The sequence below is a fragment of the Lepus europaeus genome, chromosome 9, assembly GCF_033115175.1.
Source record: "Lepus europaeus isolate LE1 chromosome 9, mLepTim1.pri, whole genome shotgun sequence".
NCBI classification, from domain to species: domain Eukaryota; kingdom Metazoa; phylum Chordata; class Mammalia; order Lagomorpha; family Leporidae; genus Lepus; species Lepus europaeus.
The window spans coordinates 62,786,317-62,796,753 of record NC_084835.1 but is presented as its reverse complement, the minus strand read 5'-3'; the positions used below and the strand labels follow the sequence as shown (position 1 = coordinate 62,796,753).

At 44.6% G+C, this 10,437-nt stretch overlaps 1 pseudogene; it reads left to right on the top strand.

Moving 5' to 3' along the window:
* Nucleotides 1-5,353: 5,353 nt before the first annotated feature.
* LOC133766280 (small ribosomal subunit protein uS5-like) lies at nt 5,354-10,015 on the top strand (annotated as a pseudogene).
* Nucleotides 10,016-10,437: the final 422 nt, after the last annotated feature.

Sequence of the window (10,437 nt, the reverse complement as noted above, 5' to 3'; positions counted from 1 at the left end):
CAAGGTGAGAGAAAGGATAGAGAGAAGGCACTAGACTTGCAGGTGGTTATGTCACCATATGACAAATGACATAATGGCAGTATTACCAGAGTACCGTCAACTTCAGATATGGGAACAAACTTGACTGGGAAAACTGATAAAGGTTAACCAAGTAAGTGACATTTGAGCTAAGTCTTGAATAAAGAACAGTATATTCTCCTTATGGACGCATTATAGTCTCATTGGAAATACTTCCTTTGCTTTTGTGAATGTTCTATTGAGGCTCGTTTTCATTCTGTTAGCTTCTTGACAAAGGTCCAACGTTCTCTGCTTTCCTGGTGTCAGAAATAGACATGAACTGCTGAAGAATCAAGTGAGTAAAACATGAGCACAGTTGCCTCATCCTTGCAAGTTGGAATTGTGAGACCCAGAAGGAAATGGCAAGAGCTCAGGAAGTGCAAATGGGAGTGTGCCAAGGTGATAAAACCAGATCATGAGGACGTGAGGGATTCTGAGTTTCCTTTGTATGAAAAACGCCCATGTGGGAGATGTTGTTTAGATGCCACACTTCTGGAATTTCTGCAGTACTCCAGAAGTTTGTGACAATATAGAAACAAAATGTGAAATAGAATGATCCCAGGAAATCTGAGATGTGTTGTCATTGAAGGAATGCATAGACCCAGCAACTTGGACAACATTCATCTCAAGGCTCTGGACGGTAACCACAGTGCAGCCCTGCTCACCGCTGCACCTTCCTCCAGGAGAAATATTCCTTTCTAGATTATAGATGCATAGTATGGGGGACAAGGGAGAGGAGATAGAGAGAAGGCATCCCGTGAATCCCACCCCCACCCCCCCGAAATTCACAAACGGTGATTATTTCAATGACCCTTCTAACTATTTTTATTTTATTTTATTTTATTTTATTTTATTTTATTTTATTTTTTGACAAGCAGAGTGGACAGTGAGAGAGAGACAGAGAGAAAGGTCTTCCTTTACTGTTGGTTCACCCTCCGATGGCCGCTGCGGCCGGCGCACTGCGGCCGGTGCACCGCGCTGATCTGAAGCCAGGAGCCAGGTGCTTCTCCTGGTCTCCCATGCTGGTGCAGGGCCCAACGACTTGGGCCATCCTCCACTGCACAGCAGAGAGCTGGCCTGGAAGAGGGGCAACCAGGACAGAATCCGGCACCCCAACCAGGACTAGAACCTGGTGTCCCGGCGCTGCAGGCAGAGGATTAGCCTATTGAGCCGCGGCGTCGACCCCTTCTAACTATTAACAAGACTGTGTGATGTGCCAGTTGGGATTCTAGGCATGTATCAACTCCCACTGAAACTATCCTATGAGCTACAGTACAGGTTGCTGTGGCTCACGTGCACTACCAAGTGCTGGAACCAGTAACGGTACCTAGACAGTCTGACTTCAGAGCCTAAATTCTTCTTTGTGCCGCTGCACCTCTTTCCCGCAATGATTTATCATCTTGAAAAGGTAAGTGGCGATCTGTCTCCTTAAGGAAGAAAGGAGGAAGAAGGGAAGGAGAGAAGGGGCAAGCTGGTGGACTGGCATTAACACTGCAAGTGTCAAATGGAACGTATTGGCGGCCATGGGTTTGACCTGAGCTCCAGCACTGAGGTCCATCAGACCCAGCAAAGATGGAGTCACTGGTGCTGGTGTTCCACACGACCAAGCCCAAACTAAGCTGTTTATCTGAACTTCCACAAAATCTGGAGAGAGAGAGAACACCCAAATCCCTGAGCAGGCCTGTGTTAGCTGGAGTGATGAGGGAGCTCCCACCTCTTCACCGTTACAAGCAAAGTATCTTTGAAACAACCAACCCAGCCTTTCTCTTTCTGCTTCCCTCACCCTTCTCTCTCCGTGAAACAAATTGCCACTACCCAACTCATCAGAACCCTCCTTCTGTTTTATGGAATTGTCACGGTGGGAAAGTGCAACCTGGTCCTTGACTTCTTGCAATATAGAAATAAGGAGAGTCCAAGTCAGGAAAGTGAGAGGACTTTATTAGGCAAGCAAGAGGACAGAAGAGAGTGAGAGAAAGCAACAGCAGAGACGGAGTAGGGACCCTGCACTGGTTGGCCGGTGGCGAAGTGTATCCCTTGGTCTTGAATAGGTACTCTAACTTCCCTTTCATCTACTTCACTTGGTGTGGCAGCCTGGACGTGGGGTAAGGGGTCATTGCTGATTGGGCTGGGGTCCATCCGGGACCCGAAGGGAGTCAGAGTTGGAGGGGTCTAGCTATTCTCAAGAGTGAAGGGGGCATGATTGGGTGGGTCCTGGCGGTGCTTGAAATGCTCCAAATGAGGGAGAAGAAGGGGGAGCCCCCTTCTCCCTGCAGTATGATTATCCCTGCCTGTATCCCCTAACCCTACAGAACGAAAGGCTACCCAATTCTAGACTCACAAATAAAAGCCAGCTAGGATATTTAAATTTGTTATAGTTTTGTTTTTGTATGCTAGTCTACAAATATTTTCTTTACAGGTACCCAAATCTATATATAAGGCTTCTCTTTATTAAACAGAACTTGTTGGGGGCAGGCATTTAGCACAGAATTTAAGACACTATTTAGGATGCCCAGTTCTGGTACCAGAGTGTCTGGGTTCAGGTCCAAGGAGCTCTGCTTAGGATTCCAGTTTTCTGCTGATGCACACCCTAGGAGGCACAGGTGATTGCTCAAGTAGTTGGATTCCTTCCATGGAGCCACAGATTGAGTTCTGGACTCCTGGCTTTGGACCTCGCCCAGCCCTGGCTATTATGCGCATTTGGGAAGTGAACTGGCAGATGCAAGATCTGTGTGTGTGTGTGTGTGTCTGACTTTCAAATAAATACAATTAATTAATTAAAAATTAGAAATAACTTGATGTAATATTTAGTCACTTTCAAACATCTCCTTTGCTCTTCAAAGGCTAGAACTAAATGGATTCAGATATGTGGTGCTATGATCTTTTGATATAATAAGAAATATATTTAAATATATATTTAGTCTTATTCCCTATTCCAGAGATCCTGAAACTCTTGCAATTTCCTGAGTGATAAGAGTGATAAAGGTGAAAGGAGAATCTTTTGTTGTGATAACAAGTCCCTTTTAACCACACCTGAGCTTATGTTGAGGCACAATTATGTTTAGACAAGCCCCTCAGGAGGACAGCCTGTTGCCAGGGAAACCAATCTGGGGTTAGGAAATTAGAACCTTTAATTCCATCTTCCAACCTCTAGGGAGGGGTGAGGGCAGAGATTGATGCAATCACCTATGGCCAGTGATTTAATTCATCTTTCCCCTGTAATAACATCTCCACAAGGCCAGGGTCCAGAAAGCTTCTGGGGTGGTGAGCACTGTAGGTGTCAGGGGGTTGGTTAACCTCGAGTGGGTTCCAAGACTCTGCACCCTTCCTTCTTTCTTGCCCTATGCACCTAATTGTGACTGCTCTGAATTGCATTCTTTATAATAGATCAGTGGTCCAGTGAGTGAACTCTGTTCCTGAGTGTGAGTACAAATTATCCAGTCTGAAGTGGAGGTCAGAGGAGTCCCTAGTTTATACCTCGCCATTCAGAAGCACAGGTGACAATCTCAACTTTCTATTGGCAACTGAAGTTGGGGGCAATTTTATGGGTCTAACCCTTAAACAGTAGGCTCTGATACTATATCCAGGTAGACAATGTAGGAGTAGAGTTAAATCCTAGATCACTCAGTCTGTGTCTACCTGAGAATTGGATTGAGTCCTTGGTGGGGCGGGGGTAGGGGTCAGGGGACCTTGTACACCTGGTCACAGAAGTGTTGGAAACTTTATGTGAGAGTACGGAAGAAAAAAATCACTGTTTTCCTCTTGCAGTAGAGGACATTTTGTCTGAAGTGTGGAGGGTTGCCCCAAGGCACCGGGAAAGTTCCAAGGCTGAGGGTGCTGCAGGTTCTCCAGTTCTTCCCAGAAATGCAAATCACATAGTGGAGAAAACCTGTTGGATCATGGGAAAAACTCACCCTAACTAAGAAAGAACTCCAGTGACAACTGATTATTTGTTTATAGCTTGTGTTGTATCAGTAGTCAGCTACTAGTTGCCCTGCTTGCCTGCTGCTCTCTTGAAGTATGTTCAATAAAATCACTTTACTCACTCTGACCACTCTGGTGAGTTCTTTTTCTACCTGTGACACCGGTCTCCATGGGTCACTCATCATCACTTGTCATGGTCTGAAGTCCCTATGGCACAGTGGCAGGTCAAGCTACGTTCAACCTCCTCTAGAGAAGAAAGGCAAAGGAAAGGGAGTACTAATGGACTTTGATGGAGTTGTCAGGTGAGCTACCTGTATGCCCTGCCACCAATCTAGCAGCCCATTACCTGGGATTCTTATTAAAAATAGGATATGGAAATACTAACTTCCTTGATGTGATCATCTCACACAGTAGACTTGCACTGAAATATCACACTGTACCCCACAAAAATGTACAATACAAAATGGAATGTATTCACTACTTTAAAGAAAATACATCCTCATGTGGAATTGAAATCAAAATTTATCCACCTGTTCCCTCCCTTAAACTCTAGAATGACTACATGTCATAAATTGCCACCTATGACCTTTTCAGAATATCACGTTTTTGTAAGCTACTTAAGGCTTTTTGAGAAGTCACCAATGGCTGGCACCATGGCTCATTTGGCTAATCCTCTGCCTGCAGCGCCGGCACTCTGGGTTCTAGTCCCGGTCAGGGCGCCGGATTCTGTCCCGGTTGATTCTCTTCCAGTCCAGCTCTCTGCTGTAGCCCGGGAGGGCAGTGGAAGGCCCTGTAACTGCATGGGAACCAGGAGGAAGCACCTGGCTCCTGGCTTCAGATCAGCACAGCGCGCCGCCGTAGTGGCTATTTGCAGGGTGAACCAATGGAAGGAAGACCTTTCTCTCTCTCTCTCTCTCTCTCTCTCTCTCTCTCTCTCTCTCTCTCTCACTGTAATTCTGCTCTGCCTGTCAAAGAAAAAAAAAAGTCACCAACGACTGACCAGTGGGAACTTCAGATTGGTTTAGAGGGGGGTATTTTTCTTAAGAAGAACTTTTTGCTGTACTTGTTAGCATCTACTTTCAAAGAACAATCTCCTGCCTTTTGGAGAAAAGTGCTGTTTTTGAACCTAGAGGTGAATGCTGCTACCTCCTTGCTTGTATTTGCATGTACTGCAGAGCCTATTTCTGGATGTTGTGACCCTGCAGCCTACACAGCCAATCTGCAGCTTCTCCCGGCAGGACCTCTGTGTGCAAGCTTGCATGCTGCATCCAGAGCAGGGCTGTTCACACTTCCCCACAAACCCAGTCTCCCAAGAAAAATACCAAGATGCTACCCAAAGATCACAATAGAAGAAGGGTGGCTAAGAAGCAGCAAGATGATGGAGAGTGAAAATCCCTACTTTGATGCTGGTCTCAATGGTGGGCGAAAGGTGAGAGAGTTTATAAGGCAAGAATGTGGAAATGGGATTGCTGCTCCTAACACAGGCTCATGGGTAAGGTCCTTGGCTTTCAGAGTATGACCTAAGGTAAGGAGACTTCAATCGGAGGGGAAGGATTTTGTTATAATGGAGTCATGTTCTGATATACCGTTTATACTAAATAGAACAATGCCAGCTTTGAATTTTCCAGGTCGAGTCACCAAAGGGACCATTTAATAACTTCAGCTATTCAGTTGCTCCATCCTAGGTTGCTATTGCCTTCATTGTTACGAGAAAGCTGATGATACCGCCTGCACCCCATTGCAGTAACTGTTTGTAAATCACTTGTTTATCAGAAGTCCTGAGAGAGCTTTTCATGAAATGAGCACAGAGTTCTCAGGCAGAAAGCCTGAAAATCCCACCTGACGGTCCTCAAGCTATCCAGAGCAGCTTCGTGGAGAAGAACAGTAATTACGTTGATTGAAACCTTGTGCCTGAACTCTGTTTCGGCTGCTCTGATGTATTCTTTTGAGTATAAATGAGTTTTCAATGAGTGTTACAGAATGGGCTGTGCTACCAGAAAGGTGTTCCAGGAAGATCCATGATTTTAGATGCTGTTCCAAATGTCGCTATTTAGTTCCCTGAATTATTAGCTCTCTAAATCTCTGTCCCACCTCCCCTCTAGAAGCCTAGATGGTTGGGATTAAGGAAGATGTCTGGGATCTTAGAAACGCTGTCCAGAACTTGTAGAAATTAAACTCTGACCTTTATCTCAGGAAGAGCAGACTTTCCGTAGTCAAGCCTAAGATCGTATTTTGCCCTGGGTCATTTCTTATTTGACCAGGGTGTAACCAATATTTTTGGAAGAAGCCTTCTTGCTCTGAAGCCTCTTGAAAATGGGGTCACCAACCCATCCTAGAAGCCCTCAGACTGGAACAACCTGGGATGGTCATCCCCGACTCCCTCCTTAAACAATGCAGCTCCCCTAGGACGCGATGTGATTCTACAGTAGTACTGCAGAAAGCTCATGGAAAAGTAGAAATTAATTTTGGTGCAAAAAAATTTTGAAATCCATACATAGTTTTTCATAACATGTATTTTCTGTTGACTGATGACCTCTCATATGCATGCATTTCCAAAATTTTTGCAATGAAATAAACTTATCTCCTAATTCAATTTTCCATAAACGTGTTCTGTTTCCTTATTTGAGAGAGCAAGCTCCTTCCTCCCAGCGGCCAAGGCTAAGCCAGGACCCAAGCTGGGAGCTGGGAATTCAATCCAGGTCTCCCATGTGGGTTGCAGATATGTGGGTCCGCATTTGCAGGAAACTGGAGTCAGGAGCCAGAGCCAGGAATTGAACCTAGACATTCTGATATGGGATGCAGGTGTTTTAACTGCCAGGCTGAACTGCCTGCCTCTCCCAGAACGTTTTGCCAAACACATATTGGTGTGTAATCTGGATTTCTTCTTACAGACGCACTCCACACTCAATTATCACCATTCTTAGAAGGGCACTGGGGAGCCCACTTGGCTGGGGGAGGGGTAGCAAGCCAACTGAACAGAATGAAGGATAAAGAAAGCAGGAAGATTAATGTTACAGTGGACTCAGACCGCAGAGCTCCTTTTACACTATAAATATTGGATGAAACGCTGATGCAACCTTTACTGCAGCATGACATGGGGTTTGCTGTCTTTATGGCTCATGATTAAAATAAGAAACACATTTCTGATTAGATGATTCTTTTACCCACCACAAAACTGTCTTTTGCATTTCCAAGAATGTTATTTTACTTACACAATCAAACTGGAACTCAAATGCCACAATATGTGTATCATAAGGAGCATTTTTTTATTCTTGACCTCAAATTATTTATAATCTAAGATAACTGACTATGATAAGCATTGCAGAGATAAGAAAGAGTTGAGACTGGCAGATTCCACCTCCTTTTAGGAAGCATCTTATCTGTATGTGGTGAATCCCATTGGCGTTCCTGAGGTTGCATAAGAAAATGGATCGGTTTTTAATGATTTCAGTTTGATGTAATTGCAAGCAGCTAAATGCAGTCTGCTGCAAAGCAAACTGAGCTCTAAGGAACAGAATTCAATCTGTTGGGTTTCTGCTTCTGTTCTATCCTATTCAGTAATTTAATTATTTGTGAAACTTTTGAACTCAATTGACTCTCATGGAATATATCCAAATTGGAAGGTGTTTGGTGTTACACTCATTATAACTTTTGGTGTTAGTCCAACAATTAACAACTTGGCTTTATTCAGTCAAAGAGAACTAACTGCATTTGAAATGCTTAATGTCTTTAAATTATAACCATTTTTAAAATTCAGAACATTAGTCTGCTTATTGTGTAGAATTGCAGATTGAAAGCTTTATTTTCCCTTTAAATTGTTTATATGGATTTATTGAATGAAAATTCTAAATTCCACTGTGACAAGCAGGACTGAAACTTAAACTATTCCAAATATATATATATATATATATATATATATATATATATATATAAACATCAGAGGGTGAGCTCTCAGCCCTCGTGAATCAGCAAGTCAGATGTTAGTAGTAGGTTCAAAATATTATTCTAGCTATTAGATGCCATCTACTGGCTGTAATTACGTTTGATACAACAGGCTATGGTTTTAATGCAAAGGCAGAATACTGAAGACAACTATCATTAAAATTCAATTGGTGGGGGGTCAGCATTGTGGCTTAGCAGGTTAAGCAGTCACCTACAGTGTGGGCATCCCTTATGGGCCCTGGTTTGAGTCCTGGGTGATCCACTTCCGATCCAGCTCCCTGCCAATGCGTCTGGGAAAGACGACCCAAGTGCTTGGGCCCCTGCACCCACATAAGAGACCTAGAAGAAGCTCCTGGATCCTGGCTTCGGTCTGGCTCAGCCCTGGCCATGGTGGCCATTTGGGGAGTGAACTCGCAGATGGAAGATTTCTCTCTCTCTCTCTGCCTCTGTCTCTTCCTCTGTAACTTTGCCTTTCAAATAAATAAATATTTTTAAAAAATTCAATTGCTGATTTATTCCAAATTTCACTGAATAAGCAAAACTACTTTTTTCTTCTTTTTTGAAAGATTTATTTATTTATTTTGAAAATCAGAATCTCAGAGAGAGATTGTGAGAGACAGAGAATGAGAGAGAGATATCTTCCATCCACTGGTTCACTCTCCAGATGGCCGCAACAGTCAGTGCTGAGCCAGGCCAAAGCCAGAAGCCAGGGGCTTTATAAGGTCTCCCACATGGGTGGCAGGGGCCCAGACACCTGGGTGATTTTCCGCTGCATCTCCCAGGCCATTAACAGGGATTGAATTGAAGTGGAACAGCTGGGACTTGAACCGGCACCCAGATGAGATGCTGGCATCCCAGACACCGGCTTAACCCGTTAAAGCATACCTACTTTGAAATTCATACTACGTTGGGAAAAAAGCTACTATGAACCTGTAAAGGTAATTTATGATCTCTCAAGATCATCTGTGTGGTAGCCCAGTATGACTGCTGTCTATCCTATGACCTAGCTTCCTTCCAGATGTGGTTCAGTACACAGGCTTCTGGTAGAGTTCTTTTGTCATCATACTGAATCCATTTTTGCAAAAGCAGTCCACTCCCAGCTGTAGGATGTGACACTGCGCCAAGTATGCTGGCTTGTGTGTTCTTAACACTCACAGTCTATTTTCACTTTGATATTTAAAAATGATTGGTAGCTTCTTTATTGAGAGGACACCAAATGGTGGATGATGCCGGTGTGCCGGTGCAGCAGGAGGGCCCAGAGGCCCTAGGGTTCCTGGAATAGGAGGTCGTGGCGGCTTCTGTGGAGGCTCTGGCGGCTGCACTCAGGACTGCAGCGCAGGCCGCAGAGCTGGCTGAGGCAAGGCCAAGGACAAGGAGTGGCTCCCTGCCACCAAGCGGGGCTACCTGGTCAAGGACACAAAGCTCAATTCCTGGTGATCCACCTCCTCTCCCTGCCCATCAGGGAGTCTGAGATCGTTGACTTCTTCCTGGTGGCAGCTCTCAAGCCTGAGGTGATGAAGATGGAGCGGGTGCAGAAGCAGACACGGGTTGGCCAGTGGCCAGGTTCAGGGCATTTGTTGCCATTGGGGACTACAATGGCCACATTGGCCTGGGCATGAAGTGTTCCATGAAGGTGGCCATTGCCATCTGAAGGGTCATTATCCTGGCCAAGCTGTCCATTGTGCCCATGTGGAGAGGCTACTAGGGGAACAGATCAGCAAACCCCACACCATGCCTTGCCGGGTGACCTGAGCTGTGGCTCTATGCTGGTGCATCTCATTCCTGCTCCCAGGGGCACTGGCATCGTCCCTGCCCCTGTCCCCAAGAAGCTGCCACTGATCGCTGGTACTGACGACTGCTGCACCTCAGCCAGGGGGTGCACTGCCACCCTGGGCAACTTCGCCAAGGCCACCTTCCGTGCTATCTCTAAGACCTACAGCTATCTGACCCCTGACCTCTGGAAACAGATTGTGTTCACCAAGTCTCCCTATCAGGAGTTCATGGATCATCTTGTGAAGACTCACCCAGAGCGTCTGTGCAGAGGACCCATGTTCCAGCTGTGGCTACAACATGGGATTTTACACGAGAAAAGTAAAGTGAATTAAGCCTTTAAAAAAGAAAAAGATTAGTACGGGTATTCATCATTTTAAAAGGCTAAATATGAGGGTACTTCAAAAAGTTCATGGAAAATAGAATTAAAATATAAATTTCTTTGGGTAGAAAAAAGATTTAAAATCCATGACTAATTTTTATTATACATATTTTGCATAAAAGTTTGGAAGACCCTTCATGAATTTCAGCAGCTTTCAGACAAAAATAAACTCTTTTAATTCCATTTTCCATGAATTACCCCTCATATATAAACCAATCTCATGCACTTCACATCTATAAATTCCTGCACTTGAGTATGGAAACTGCTTACGCCCTCAAAAGAGTGATGCATTATGAATAGGAGACTTAATGAGTCTCTGTTGCTATGGTTTGAATGCAACCCCCAAAAAGTAACTTAAAACCCAA